Source organism: Sturnira hondurensis, unplaced genomic scaffold (assembly GCF_014824575.4).
Source record: "Sturnira hondurensis isolate 20B ecotype Veracruz unplaced genomic scaffold, ASM1482457v3 Scaffold0007401, whole genome shotgun sequence".
NCBI classification, from domain to species: Eukaryota; Metazoa; Chordata; class Mammalia; order Chiroptera; family Phyllostomidae; genus Sturnira; species Sturnira hondurensis.
In genome coordinates this window covers 2,022,987-2,039,108 of record NW_028080032.1, presented here as the reverse complement: position 1 = coordinate 2,039,108, position 16,122 = coordinate 2,022,987, and the positions used below count along the sequence as shown (strand labels likewise).

General features: G+C 35.8%; 1 long non-coding RNA gene across 1 annotated transcript in view; it reads left to right on the top strand.

The window, feature by feature from the left end:
- The first annotated feature begins 3,512 nt into the window (after positions 1 to 3,512).
- Positions 3,513 to 16,122, top strand: part of LOC118990865 (uncharacterized) — a 32,009-nt gene continuing 19,399 nt past the window's right edge. The window contains exon 1 of the long non-coding RNA XR_005067303.1: positions 3,513 to 3,685. This is a non-coding gene — a long non-coding RNA (uncharacterized LOC118990865). The remainder of the gene's footprint in view (positions 3,686 to 16,122) is intronic.

The following is a 16,122-nucleotide window of genomic DNA, read 5'->3' as shown; positions in this document are numbered from 1 at the left end:
ACAATGAAAACAAAAGCTAAGCAAACAAGTAGAACAGGAACAGAATCAGAAATGGACATCACATGGAGGGTTTTCAGTGGGGAGGTGGAAAGGAAGGAATGGAGGTGAAGGTACAGGGAAGAAGAAGCATAATTGGCAGGCATAAAATAGATGGGGAGAGGTCAAAAATGGTATAGGAAACAGAGAACTCAAAGGACTTATATATGTACAACCATGGACATGAACTGACGGTGGGGCAGCTGGAGGGCTGGGGAGTACAGGGTGGAGGGCGGATAAAGGGAGAAAACTGGGAAAACTGTAATAGCATAATCAATAAAATATACTTTAAAAAATTAAAGGAAGCACTCACAACAAGTCTATGTCTTTGTCAAAATGTATTACTTAAATATAAAGCTAGATACAGCTGTATCAACCATCAAAATTCCATAATCTACTAGTTATTTCATGTTTATTATTTTATCTAATCTGTATAAAGTTACCCAATGATTAGTAAAGTTAAATTTTAAACTGAAAGATGAACTATTGGTCAATATGATACATTTTATAATTTTAGCATCCCTCGCCACTTATAATTACTTACTATTCCTCTCATTCTTATCTCATATTTAAGAGGTATATAGTTTTTAGCCCCGGCTGGTGTAGCTCAGTGGATTGAGTGCAGGCCTGCGAACCACATGATCGCAGTTCGATTCCCAGTCAGTGCACGTGCCTGGGTTGCAGGCCAGTTCCCAGCGGGGGACTCACAAGAGGCAACCATACATTATATTTCTCTCCTTCTCTCCTTCCCTTCCCCTCTAAAGATAGATAAATAAAATATAAGACATTTTTTAAAAAGAGGTATATAGTTTTCACAGTTTTTTCTTTTTTTAAAAGATTTTATTTATTTATCTTAGAGGGGAAGGGAAGGAGAGAGAGAGAGAGAGAGAGAGAAATATCAATCAATACCACTGAGCTACAACAGCCTGGGCCACATTTTTTCTATATTACTCTCTTCACTTTCTTTTTTGATTTTTGTCTCCAATCCACTCACTGAATTCACTTTTGAAAAATGTATCGGCATTTTTACTTATTGTGCAGTCTTTTATTTGTATTTTATTAATTGTTTATTCAAAATATTAAAAATAATGGATGTGGTAATAAAAATTGAGTCCATACAAAATGAGACAAAATGAAAATATGTCTTCCCTCCTGCACATCTGCCCTACCCTCCAGAGAAACTATTTTTAACATTCTTTGGTTTGGGGTCTCTTGGTGATTAGCTCTAAAATTTTAGACCAATGCTGTCCAATAGAAATATAATGTGAGCCACATTTAATTAGTCTAATAGTCACATTTCAAAAGTAAAAAGAAACAGGTGAAAATTATTTTAATGATATACTTTATTTGATCTCATATATAAAGATGTTATCATTTTGTATATAGTCAATATTGGAGATATTGACTATTGCATATAGTCAAATATGGAGATATTTATATATGTTTTTAATGTTAAGTGTATTTCATACTTAGAGCACATATCAATTCAGACTAAATTTTAATTTTTAATAGCCACATGTGGCTAGTGGCTATCATATCAGACATCACAGGTCTAGATAATATGCCTCTAGTTTGTTTAGCAATTTTAAATAGTATCTATTGATTTCCTACCATGAAAATGAAGAATTTAAAACCCTCTTAAACACATTCTATCTCACCAATCTTTTAAAATTCATGTATTTAGATCTTGCATAGGTCCTCTGTATTATTTGCAAAACTATACCTTATTTTCATTTCTTACACTGATATTTGACAGTATCCCTTGAATTCAGTGATGCAAGATATAGAAATCAGTATACCCTCACTCTTTCCATTTCCCTCACTATGCCTCCAAACTTTTGTAACTATTTCCATTACTTTGAAATTGTCAAGGTTTATAACCTATGTAGTCTGTTCTACCATTATAATAGTTTTTGTGTGTGTTTGGTACTTAAAAATATAATACTAGTAGGTAGCATTTAGAATATTAAGCTTTTGGAGAAACTCATTGTGAAATCAAGCAGTATCATTCAACCCTTTGGTAATACAGTCTCATATTCCTGATCTGCTACTTAGAGTAAAGCTTCTGAATATTAAGAATAAATAGATTTTCATGTTTCATAGTTCATCGCTTATTCAGAATCATGCTTCAGTTTGTTTGCTTCATTTGAGGACCATGCCTTTATTACTCAACTTTATGTTCTTGCATTCTCTTATTACTTTTCATTTACCCTGTTAACTAAGAAATATCCTGGGTATCTTGTTTTTAGATCACCATGCTTTTTAACCATACCATTTAATACAGGAAAGCAACTGTTTTCTTAAAGAATATCTCTGGTAGCTCACTAACTTCCTTTTCCAATGTGAATTTATTACCTGTATGTCTGCTGCTGAGCAGTTATTCTGGGGTTAATTAATTAACTAGCTAATTAATTAATTTCTCTATGGTTAAATTTTATACACCAAATAATCCTCTTTTAACAAATAAGATATTTTATTGGATTATACCTTCTAGCATTTTTTCAAACACATGCAAATGAGGCAAACTTTTAGAGTCTTTGCATGTTTGAAATGGCTTTTTTTTCCAACCACAGGGCACCCCAGGGGGGACACCCTCCTGGGGAACAACCCCACAGGCACCCCGGGGGCTCCCATCTCACCCCCCTGAAGTGGCTTCATTTTTATTTTCATACTAGACTAGTATATTTTAATTTTCAAAAAAATATCAGATTTCTATAGTAGCCTTCCATGTTATAAATGCATAACATTAGTGTGTTCCTACCCTTTGAAAATTCTAATCCAAGTGAATCAGTTACACAGTTAGGGAACAAAATAAGCCCCTGGACTTCTCTCCACCAGAGTAGTTATGGTGGAGCAATACCCCACGCTTCACCTTTAGTCACCGTTTTGTATTAGTTGGGAAATCAAAAATTGCATTATATTGTACAGCCTTCCTGGTAGCTACTGGGAAGAATTGCAACATACTTTAGCATGTCTGGAAATGTCTGTTTTCCTGCCCACATCTTAAAAAGACATAATTGCACTGTGGGTGCCTTTGTGATTTTTAAAGTACCTTCTGTGAACAAGGAGAAATTTAGACATGTTGGTAAAGCTGATCATTTTTGTTGTGGATCTCATGCTTGCTTTAGCCTTTTTTGTTATCCTGTATGCTGTTTACTTCATAGCAGCCACAGGTTTTTTTATCTTAGCCCTTCTCTGTATTTTCAAAACGGAGAGGGAGAAAATCTGTGACATCAACAAGGGCAGAATCTGGGTAATGGATTCTTCTATCCATGCTCCTGGGAAGCCATTTGCAGGCAATATACAGAAAGTCCACTCTGGAAGGGTTCCTGTTCATTTTCCAGCCTCAAGAGAAAGGGCATTCTTGCCCAAAGAAAGTGGTTTTTTCTCCTAAAAAGTGATGAGCTCTCTGGAGCAGAGGAGACCCATGGGAAGACTTGCTGGAACACTGGATCCAACCGACTGAAAGATACCTTTTTAAAAAGACATCCTTCCCCCAAATCGTATAAGCTTCTGCTTCCATTAACTCTGTGTTCAGCACTCCTCAGTGGTACTTTTACTAAACAAAAGAAATTTGTGCACAATATTATTTATTCATCAATGAATTTGGACCAACCAGTATCTTTATTCTATAGGAGAGATGTTTAAGGTAAGCATGTGAAATATTTAGTTTAATTCTCCCTTTTGTGAATGAGATAATGCACGTAATATGCATGTTTGATGTTAGAAGAGAAGAATAAACTAATGCTTTTGATCACTATCTTCCATTTTTCAAAAATGGACTTGGTGGCCTCTATAGGGACTACAATAGTTCTTGTTTTCAGCTCAAAGTATCATTTATTCAGAAAAACAGGGAGTCCTACCCATGTTATTATCTCTCCTGAGCAATGGTTAGACACGGGGTCAAAAGGTTGAACCTTCTGCTTCACTCTTCTCTTAAGCAGTTTGGCTATAGCCTTAGTAGAAGAGAAAGTATGAGAATATGGATGTTCTTTCCACCTACAGGTTGCTGTTTATTCCTGGACTCCAAGTAGCAAAGGTAATCAGTATTTGTCCTCCACTGGTCAGCAAATTTTCAAAACAGTCCTTGGAGCAAAAACAATGTTTGAGCATGTGAAATGGTAGGAAGGAGATTTACTCTCTTTGGTTTAGTGTGCTGTGATAACTGGAGATTGTGAGGGAAAAAAATTCAGGGAGATCTAATAGTGATACTTCAGAGCTGGAAACTGGACTCGTTTGGAATCACCTGGTACCTTATTTCTGTTTCATTGCTGGTTCAGGAAAGCAAATGAATCAGTTTTGTCTTGGTTATGGTCAGATAGGTGACAGTAATAGGTGTTCTGTGTTTGGGTTTTTATGATATAATTTTATATTTTTATAGTACATAAATACATTTTTCATAGGAACAATGTTTGGTTAACTTGCAGAAGACTCTGGTAAGTTGATTCTATTATAGTCATTGTGATTACTACTTCTTACAGCCAAGCCCTTGTCCTCATATTTCATCTCCAGTGCCTAGAGGATTTTTGACATCATAACTCTTTGAAGTATTTATTTCCAAAAAACTAAAAACTTAGTCTCTATGTAAGGTAACACTTAAATGAATTCCTTGTGAAAAAAGTAGCAAAATTTTACTCAATAGGAAAATAATAAGCTTAATTCCATGGACTATAAATACTTAAACTTTTAGTTGATTGTAAGTGTTCTCACCACACAAAAAAGTGCTAACAATATGAGGTGATAGATATGTTAATTACCTTGCAATGATTACTTCACAATGTATATTTGTATAAAAACATCAAGTTGTATACTTTAAATATACCATATTTTGGACTATAAGATGCACCTAGGTTTTAGGTGAGGAATATGGAAAAAATTTGAAGCAAAAATGTGGTAAAATATTTAATAACAAAAATAACATAATATTTCACCAATGTAAATGTAAACAGAACTCAACAGCAGCATTAACAACCATTATTTCCCCCCAATTGGGGGGTCTTATAATAAAAAAATATGGTATACAGTTATATATAACAAGTTGTATACCTTGAATAAGTATAATTTCTAATTAATAAAGCTGAAAAAGAAATAGGAAAATGTGTCAAAAATAAAAAATAAACCAAAGCACGATAAAGAAGAAAATACTTAAGCTTTTAGAAAGTGAAGAACTAACTTTCATACAATAATGTTATACATGTTTTAGCCATGGCATTTGTTTGAGTACAATGTTGCTTCTGTACAACTCTCCAGGGAAGAAATGAATACATTTTGTTGAATGAGCACAGATGGTAGTAAGGAATTTTAAGATAATTCACCATCATGTGCTTTCCAAATTTATACCCAGATGTAGAGCGGGTGACCCATTTTGTGGCATGTGAGTTATATAACTACACCAGACCATAAACCATTGCCCATAACTGCTGACCACCTGCATGGAATTACAATTACAGAAGCACTATTTTCTGAAATGGTTCTTTCATTTCTAAGAAAACTCAACTATTATGCAAATATGGAATAATTACACAGATTGGGGGGGTTGGTCTTTAAATTTTAATTAGCTTATTGACTTATCTAGAAGACCCAGGATGAGGACACAGCTTAGATCAATTTTGATTAAGTAGTGACAAAAGAACACGTCCTGAGTAGAAAGAAGGGGCAAGGGTAAGAGGGAGAAGTATAGACAAAGGATGAAGGGGCATGATATGCAAGCCTTGGGTATGATCAAACATAAAATCTTGCCTTGCAAAAGTGTTTGGATACCTGAGAAACATCTGTACTTGACTATGCTACCATCCAGGGCTATAGCTGTACCCCAACAAAAGATTTCTTGCACAGTTCTTTGCCATTTGTCCTAGACCTCTCTTATCTCCTGTCTGTTTCTAATGTAAAAAAATTAGGGTCAATGGTAATGATTTGGTAAGAAAAGGAACCAAAACTGCTTTATATTTTGAGTGTCTTTGAGCTTTGCTCAACCTCCACCATGTGCTCGTCTTACAGCTGCCTTCAGAGCACCTGCCAGCTCCGCAGAGCCTTAGGGTGATGTGCCCCACCAGGCTTCTGCAGCTCCCTTCAGGTCCTTTTCACATCCAAAGCCGTGACTGTTCCATGGATGGGTTCCAGAAAACCTGGATTTAGTTCTAATAAATTCTAAATGCTCTTAGGTGAGAATTCATTTCTAAGACATATTATTTACCAGACAGATTCAGTTAAGATTCCTTTTCGCTTCATTTTACATAACGTAGCAGCATCGTCTTCAAATTAAAAAAAGACCTTGAAAGTCTTCGAGTGCCCTTCTCACCCAATTAAGAAATACCTTCCTCAGTATCTCTGAAAGATGGCTGTCCCATTTTTGCACAAGCATTTTTCATGAGCTGTACAGGGAGCCTGTTGTTAAAGAAGCTCTGTATAATACCCAATACAAATTTAAGTCCCTACAACTTCCATTTCCCTGTCCTGGTTTTGCCTGATTAAGCAATCTAGAAAACAGTTGACTAAGTACAGTGACTTCACTGGAATAAAAAATTCTCAGAAGAGAAACTTCTCTTCTTCTGAATTTCTAGTTGCTACTCACATCATGAAACAATGTTGCCCTTTGCAGTGCAAATAGGCCCCATTTATGATCATAACTCCTAAAATAATCTAGGTTTTATTATACACTGTAAGAGGATATTCTTAATTTGTCTTTTCTGACTTCTTATACGTATTTGTTAATCAGGAATTTTAAAATTCATTTCTTATGAGCTTCTTGAAATCTGAGAGTGTTGCCAATTTGCTCTGAGGAACAGCATGTTATTAAATCCACAACTATTAGCACATTCATAACTATTAAAATGCAATTCTAATGCACTGACCCAGTTTCACTGGGTGATAGCATATGAAAATTTAATTCAACCCCAGGTGACCTGTACAGATGTCCAATAATTTTCCAGTGGATGTTGTTATTTGGAAGGTCAGATGAATTTAAACATTTTGGAAAATTGGCAATCTCTTCAATATAATTTTATGTGAACACAGAAAACAGCAACACTTCGAGTATGTTAATCTTTACAGAATAAAGCTCCCTTTATCAAAGGTAGCTAAAAGTGAGGAAAATTGAAAAAGGGTTCATCATCCTGTTTCTGAGGACAGTGGAACCTGCTCAAGTGGACCCAGGGCTATGAGGGGAAGGTCCCATGGCTTTGGTACTAGGCTTGGAGGGTTAGAGTACTAGACATCAAAGATGTTCTGGCTTTGTGGACGGCTGAGGGAGAGCAACCTTTCAGAACCTGCAAGACAAGGAGGGAACTCAAAACCTGGAATGCATACCTATTGTACCTCTTTTATTCTTGCTTCTGGTGATATTTCTAACAATGTATAAGCTTTTGGATCTGGGAGTCCAATTAGGATCTTAGCCACACCTCTTTGGAGTGTTTATTTGTGTCAAATGACTGTCTTTCTAAGCCTCCTTTTAAAAAGAAGAGGATATAAACCCAATGACTTAGAAGGCTTCTTTAGGTGTCAAAATACTATAAACTTTACACAATAAAATGAGTTGTAAAGTCATTTTATGACTTTACAAAACTTGGTCAGCCAAGATGGCAATTTGCACAGAATTGCAAATTGTCTCTCAAAATGTCTTGCTAATAATTCAGGGATGCATGAAATATGGGAGTACCCATGGGACAAGGTCATAGTTTTCAGAAGCATTTATAGAATTGAGGGAAAAACTCCTGAAGTACATTTTCTTTTTTTAAAAAAAGATTCTATTTATTTATTTTTAGAGAGAAGGGGAGGGAGGGAGAAAGAGACAAACAGCCATGTGTGAGGGACATCAATTGCCACTCACACGCCCCCAACTGGGGGCCCTGCCCACAACCCAGGTATGTGCCCTCACTGGGAATCAAACCAGTGACCTTTTGGTTCTTAGGCCACCATTCAATCCACTGAGCCACACCAGCCAGGGCTGGAAGTAAATTTTCTTGGAGACCAAAATATATCCCCGTGTTCTTATTGTAACACCTGCTCACAATGAATGAGTGACATCATACGCACACCTGCATTCCACAGGTGTCTGGTACCCCAGTGGTTCGGACAGACTGTCCAGACTTCTAAGCCCATGCGTTTTTGTTGTATCTGCAAGCAGTGCTTCTCCTCTGTATTCAGTATTGATTACTTAGAATACTTTTCCTTCAGGATCTCAATATGTTCACCCATTAAATGAATACATGGCATAAATAATAGCTACTGTTGGGCTAATGTTTTATTATTTTGAGGGTTAAATGAGTAGATGCTTTGCACTACCCACTGTACTAGACAGTTTGGCAAAACAAAGACACAATACTTGGCATTAGACTTCAAAAGTTTCCCATTGTGTTTCTCTTTGAAAAAATCCATGAACTAGACATTAATGAGAAACCTCAGGCAAAGTAATCAACCAGTTAAACAAATTTAATACTTTTTCAAAAGTTAAAGTTTCAATAAAACCTCAGAACTTTCCAATGTTCATTTTATTCATTAATATCCTGTGTTTTGAATGAGCAAATTAATTCAAGTTATTCAACTGATTTGCATTGTAAATCATCTTTGTGCCTTAGAAGAAAAACTTTGCTAAAAGTAAATGCACTGTTTAGCAATAATTTCTTGAATGTGGCACCAAAGATACAGGCAAAAATAGTGAAAATATATAAACTATGCCACACCAAAATTAAAAACTGTGCATCAAGGAACACAACCCCCAAACTGCATAAGCAACCCAAGAGATGGTAGAATATATTTGTACATAATGTATCTCATAAGATGTTTATATGCAAAATATATAAATTTTTTGCATATAAACTCAAAAACGAAAACAAATCCAAACCTGATTATAAAAGGGCAAAAAAGTTAATAGACATTTCTTTAAAAATGTATATAAATAGGACTTCCAGCCAAGATGGAGGCATAGGTGGAAACACTGTGCCTTCTTGCACAACCAAATTTAAAAACAACAAAGATTTAGAAACAAAACACAACCAAACAGACAGAAAAGTAAATTGTACTCAAGTCCGACAAAAACAAACCACTCATCCAGACCAAAAAGAGGGGTAGAGTTGGTGGCGGCTGTGGTGGAGAGGGGTCCCAGCCAGAAGAGGCAGTGATTGGCAACCCAGGCAGGTGCAGACAGAAACTCAGTGAGGCTTGCAAGGAGGCTGGCTGACCGCAGACACACATTGGCATGCAGATAAACCAGGCAGGTTTAAAAACGGTCAGTGAGAGAGACCGCGCAACCCAGTGCCCCAGCAACAGGCAATAAAGCCTAAAAGCACCAATTGGAAAAACTTTTGGGGGCTGAGGTCCCGGTAGAGGCTCCTAGCCCCACAGGAGAGTTCATTGGGGAGACCCACAGGGTCCTAGAATGTACACAAGCCCACCCACCTGAAGGGCCCAATTTTCTTGTGGGAAGCAGCAGAGGGGACCGAAATCAGAGAGAGAGAGTGGAAAAAATGCCACAGCTCCCTCACTGACCCCGTCCCCAGTCACAACCCAGTGACTGGGCTGACCCACACTGGTCCTCCACCTAAGCCTCCACCCCTCAGAAGTAACAGGTGCACACAGACCAAAACATTATGGCTCAAGCAAAAGAACAGCTCAAAGTCCCAGAGCCAATACTTCTGAGTGACCAAGAGATAGCCAACCTATCAGATGCACAGTTCAAAATACTGGTGATCAGGATGCTCACTGAACTGGTTGATTTTAGTCACAAATTAGAGGAACAAATGAAGGCTAAACTAATTGAAATGAAGGGAAATGCACAGGAAACCAATAGTGATGGAAAGGAAACTGGGACTCAGATCAAGGGAGAGGACCAGAAGGAAGAAATAAACAACCAAACAGAAAAGAATGAGGAAACAAGAATTCAAAAAATTGAGGAGAGGCTTAGGAACCTCCGGAACATCTTTAAACAGTTCAACATCCGAATTATAGGGGTACCAGAAGGGGAAGAGGAAGAGCAACAAGTGGAAAAGTTACCTGAACAAATAATAAAGGAGAACTTCCCCAATCTGGCAAAGGAAATAGACTTCCAGAAAATCCAGGAATTTCAGAGTCCCAAAGAAGGTGGACTCAAGGAGGAACACACCAAGGCAGATCATAATTACATTACCCAAGATTAAAATGAAGAAGAGAATTCTAGAAGCAGCAAGAGGTAAGGGGACAGTCACCTACAAAGGAGTTCCCATCAGACTGTCAGCTGAGTTCTCAAAAGAGACCTTGCAGGCAAGAGGGGGCTGGAAAGAAGTATTCCAAGTTGTGAAATGCAAGGACCTACATCCAAGATAGCTCTATCCAGCAAAGCTTTCATTTAGCATGGAAGGGCAGATAAAAGCCCTTCTCAGGTAAGGTCAAGTTCAAGGAGTTCATCATCATCAAGCCCTTATTATATGAAATGTTAAAAAGACTTATTTAAGGAAAAGAAGGGAAAAATATGAACAGTGATAGGACAGAAAACTCACAGTTATTAACAACCACACCTAAAACAAAAGCAAACTAAGCAGACAACTAGATCAGGAGCAGAACCATAGAAATGGAGACAACAAGGAGGGTTAACAACAGGAGAGTGGGAGGAGAATAAGGGGGGAGAAGGTACAGAGAAAAAGTAGCATAGATGGTAGATAGAAAATAGATGGGAGGGAGGGCAAGAATAATATGGGAAATGTAGAAGCGAAAGAACTTGTGGCACATGGACATGAACTAAAGGGGGGAATGGGGGGAGAAGATGTGCAGGATGGATGGGAATGAAGGGGGGGAAATGGGACACTTGTAATGGCATAATCAATAAAATATATTTTAAAAATAAATTTAAAAATTTATACAAATAGTACATGACAAGATGCGTTACATCAATAATTATAAGGAAAATGCAAATCAAAACAATGAGATGCCACCTTTCATTCATTAGCATGGCTACTATTTTTTAAAAGAAACATTTTTAAAATTTATTTTTAATGGCTCGATATATTTCTTATTTTTTATTTATTTAAAGTTTTATTGAATTTTTATTAGTATGTATCACCCTTATATTCTCTTCCACCTCCATGTACCCCTAGTCCCCTGTAATCATTACACCGTTGTTCCTGTCCATGAGCCCATTTTCCTTTTTTGCTGGATCCCTCCACCCCAACAGTTCCCACCCCAAGCTGTCAAACTCCTCTCTATCTATAAAACTGCCTGTTTTCTTTGTTTTTTCAGTTTTTCAGTTCATTAGATTTCACATATAAATGAAATCATAATGTATTTGTCTTTCTCTGAAGGATTTGTTTCACTTAGCATAATGTTCTCCAGGTCTATCCATGGTGTCACAAAGGGTAACATTTCCTTACTTTTTTATAGTCAAGTAGTACTCCATTGTGTAAATGTACCGTTGTTCTTTTATCTACTCATCTACTGATGGGCACTTAGGCTGCTTCCAAATCTTGGCTATTGTAAATAATGCTTCAACGAACATATGGGTGCTTATATTCTGTCAACTTAGTGTTTCAGATTTTTTCACATAAATTCCCAGAAGTGAAATTTCTGGGTCATAAAGCAGTTCCATTGTTAATTTTTTGAGGTAACTCCATACTACTTTCCAAGTGGCTGGCCCAATCTGCATTCACACCAATGGTGCAAAAGTGTTCCAATTTCTCCACATCCTCACCAGCACTTGTTGTTTTTTGATTTATTGATGATAGCCACTCTGACAGGTGTGAGATGATATTGTATTGTGGTTTTAATTTGCATTTCTCTGATGATAGTGACATTGAGCATCTTTTCAAATGTGTGTTGACCATCTGTATGCATGTCCTTTTGGAGAAGTGTCTATTCAGGACCATTGCTCTTTTTTTTTTAAATTGAATTGTATGGGTTTTTCTGGTGTTTGGTTTTATAAGTTCTTTATAAGTTTTAGATATTAACCCCTTATCAGATCTATCAATGAATATGTTTTTGCATTCAGTGACTTATCTTTTTGCTTTTTTGATGATTTCCTTGGCTGTGCAAAAACCTTTTAGTTTCACGTAGTCCCATTTGTTTATTCTTTTCTTTTGTTTCCCTTGCCTAAGAATATATATATATATATATATATATATATATATATATATATTGCTATGAGTGACATTGGAGATGTTACTGCCTGTGTTTTCCTCTAGGATTTTTATGATATCTAGTCTAACATTTAAGCCTTTAACCCAATTTCAATTTACTCTTGTGTAAATTGGGTTAAAGACTTCAGTTTACTCTTGTATATCAGAAGGCTCATTTCATTTTTTTGCAGATACCCATAGAATTTTCCAAACATTATTTATTGAATAAACTATCTTTAGCCCATTGTATGTGCTTGCTTCCTCTGTCAAATATTAATTAAATATAAAGTCAAGGATTTATCTTTGAGCTTTCTATTCTGTTCCATTGATCTAAGTTTCTGTTTTTATGCCAGTACTATACTGTTTTGATTTGTTTTGTTCCCTTATGGCCTTGTAGTATAGTTTGATATAGTATAGGTGGCACAATTTTTTCAAACGTTGTTCTTTCTCAAGATTGCTGTTGCTATTTAGGGTCCTTTGTAGTTCTATATAAATTTTTGATATATTTGTTCTACTTCTGTGAAATACATCAGTGATATCTTGGTAGGAATTGCATTGAATCTATAAATTGTTTGGGTAGTATGGAAATTTTAGTGATGTTAATTAGCCCAAATCCACAAATACAGTATGTGCTTCCATTTATTTGTACGTTCCTCAATTTCTTTCTTCAGCGTCTTAGAATTTTCTGAGTACAGGTCTTTTATATCCTTGATTAAATTTATTTATAGATATTTATTTCTGTAGCAATTGTGAATGTTATTGTGTTCTTAATTTCCCTTTCTGATAGTTCATTAGTAGCATATAAAAATGCAACAGATTTCTGGATACTAATTCTGTATCCTGCTACTTTGCTGAATTTATTTATCAGTTCTAGTAGTTTCTTTGTGGAATCTTGTCATCTGCAAATAATGACAGTTTTGCTTCTCCCTTTCCAATTTGGATGCATTTTATTTCTTGTCTGATTGCTGTGGCTAGGACTTCCAGTACTGTGTTGAATAAGAGGGGTAAAAATGGCCATTGCTGCCTTGGTCTTGATCTTAAGGGGAAAACTTGTAGTTTTTGCCCTTTGAGTATGATTCTGGCAGTGGGTCTGTCATATATGGACTTTATTATGTTTAAGTATGTTCCCTAATCCCCACTTTTCTGAGAGTTTTTATTGTAGATGGGTGCTAAATTTTATCAGTTGCTTTTTCTGTATGTATTGATATGATCATGTGGCTTTTATCCTTCATTTTGTTTATGTGACATATTACATTTATTAATTTGTGAATGTTGTATCAACTCTTGCAAATTCAGAGTAAATCCCACTTGATCATGGTGTATAATCTTTTTCATCTATTGCTGTATTCAGTTTGCTAGTTGTTTTTGAGGATATGAGCATCAACGTTCATCAAAAATACTGGCCAATAATTTTCTTTTGTAGTGTCTTTACCTGATTTTGAAATTAGAATAACACTGGCCTTGACAAATGAGCTTGGGAGTATTCCCTCCTCTTGAATTTTTGGGGAATAGTTTGAGAGGAAGTATTAGTTCTTCTTGGAATGTTTGGTAAAATTCACCTGTGAAGCCATTTTGTCCAGGGCTTTAGTTTGTTGGGAGTATTTGATTACTGCTTCAGTTTCACTAGGTATAATCTGTCTATTCAGATTCTCTGATTTTTCCTGATTTAATTCTGGAAGATTATATGTTTCTAGGAATTTATCCATTTTGTCCAGATTGTCCAATTTGTTGGCATATAGTTGTTCATGCTATTTTTTTACAGTTTTTCTTATTTCTTTTGTCAGTTGTTATTTCTGCTTTTTCATTTCTGATTTTATTTATTTGTTTCTCTTCTTTTTTTTCTTGATGAGTTTGTTTAAAGGTTTGTCAATCTTTCTTATCTTTTCAAAGAACCACCTCTTGGATTCATTGATGTTTGTACATTTTAAACTCTATTTCATTTATTTCTCCTCTGATCTTTATTATTTCCCCCTACTCTGGGCTTTGTTTGTTGTTCTTTTTCAAGTCCCTTTAAGTATAAAGTAGGTTCTATTTGAGCCTTTCCTTGATTCTTGAGATAGACCTGTAATTCTATGAACTTCCCTCTTAGCACTGTTTTGCCTGCATCCCACAGATTTTGGATTGTTGTGTTTTCATTTTCATGTATTCCAAGGTATCTTTTAAGTTTTCCTTTGATCTCTTTGATGACTCATTTACTGTTTAATAACATGTCATTTTTTTCCATTTCTCAGTTTTCTTGTGATTGATTTCTAGTTTCATAGCATTGTGGTCAGAGAAGATGCTTGAAGTGATTTCAATCTTCTTAAATTTAATGAGACTTGTTTTGTGTCCTAACATATGGTCTATCCTATAAAATATTCCATGTGTAAAAGAATTTATATTCTGCTGCTTTGTGGTGAAATACTTTGCAGATATCAATTAAATGCAATTGATCTAATGTGGCATTCAAGGTTGCTATCTTGTTTTGATTGCCTGGAAGAACTATCCATTGAAATCAATGAGGTATTAAAATCACCTACTAAGACTATCTTTCTGTCAATCTCTCCCTTTATGTCCATCAATATTTGCTTTACATATTTGGTGCTCCTATGTTGGGTGCATGAATGTTTACTAGCATTATATCCTCTTATTTTTTTACTCCCTTAATCATTATGTAGTGTTCTTTGTCTCTTACTATAGCCTTGGTTTTAAAGTCTATTTTGTCAGGTGTAAGTATTGCTATCCCAACTTCTTTTCTTCCCTTCTCATGAAATATCTTTTTGCATCCCTTTACTTTCAGTCTGTGTGTACCTTTCACTGTGAGGTGTGTCTCTTGGAGAAAACATATATGTGGGTGTTGTTTTCTTATCCATTCAGCTACCCTATGTCTTTGATTGGAGTCTTTAAGCCTATTACATTTAAAGTGATTATTGATAGATATGCATTTATTGCCATTGCATTTAAAAATATTTTCCTCTGTTTCTTTTTTTCCTTTACTTTTTCTTTTTCTTAAAGGAAGCCCTTTGACATATATTGCAACATTAGTTTGGTGGTAAGAAATTCCTTTAGACTTTTCTTGTCTGGGAAGCTCTTTATTTCTCCTTCAATTTTTAAATGATAGCTTTGCTGGGTATAATAACCTTTGTTGTAGGTTCTTGCTTTTCATCACCTTTTATATTTCATGTCAATCCCTTCTGGCCTGAAATGTTTCTGTTGAGAAAACAGATGACAATCTAAGGGAAAGTCCCTTGTAGTTAACTAACTGCTTTTCTATTCCAGTCTGTAAGATTCCCTCCTTGTCTTTAAGCTTTGCTATTTTAATTATGATGTGTCTTAGTGTGGGCTTCTTTGGGTCCTTCTTGTTTGGGTCTCTCTGAACTTTCCTGGACTTGTGTGTCTTTTTTCTTCACCAGGGTAGGGAAGTTGTTTGTCACTATTTCTTCAAATAGGTTTTTTAAGTATATTTTATTGATTATGCTATTACAATTGTTCCATTTTTTCTCCCTTTTATTCCCCTCCACCCTGTACCTCCTTCTCTCCAGTATTCCTCCCTCTTAGTTCATGTCCATGGGTTGTACATACAAGTTCTTTGGCTTCTCCATTTCCTATACTATTCTTAACCTCACCCTGTCTGTTTTGTACCTACCATTCCTGTTTCTTATTCCCTGTACCTTGTCCCTTATTCTCCCCCTCCCTGCTAATACCCCTCCATGTGATCTTCATTTCTGTGATTCTGTTCCTGTTTTAACTATTTGCTTAGTGTGTTTTTGTTTTCGTTTTTTTCTTTTTTTTTAGGTTCAGGTGTTGATAGATGTGAGTTTGTTGTCTATACTGCTCATAGTTTTGATCTTGTTTTTTTTAAGATAAATTCCTTTAACATTCCATATCATAAGGGCTCAGTGACAATGAACTTCTTTAGCTGTACCTTATCTGGGAAGCAGTTCATCTGCCCTTCAATTTTATACTTTATCTTGGCCAAAAGGCCAAGAAGAGATACCCTTCAATTTTAAACAATAGCTTTGCTGGATAG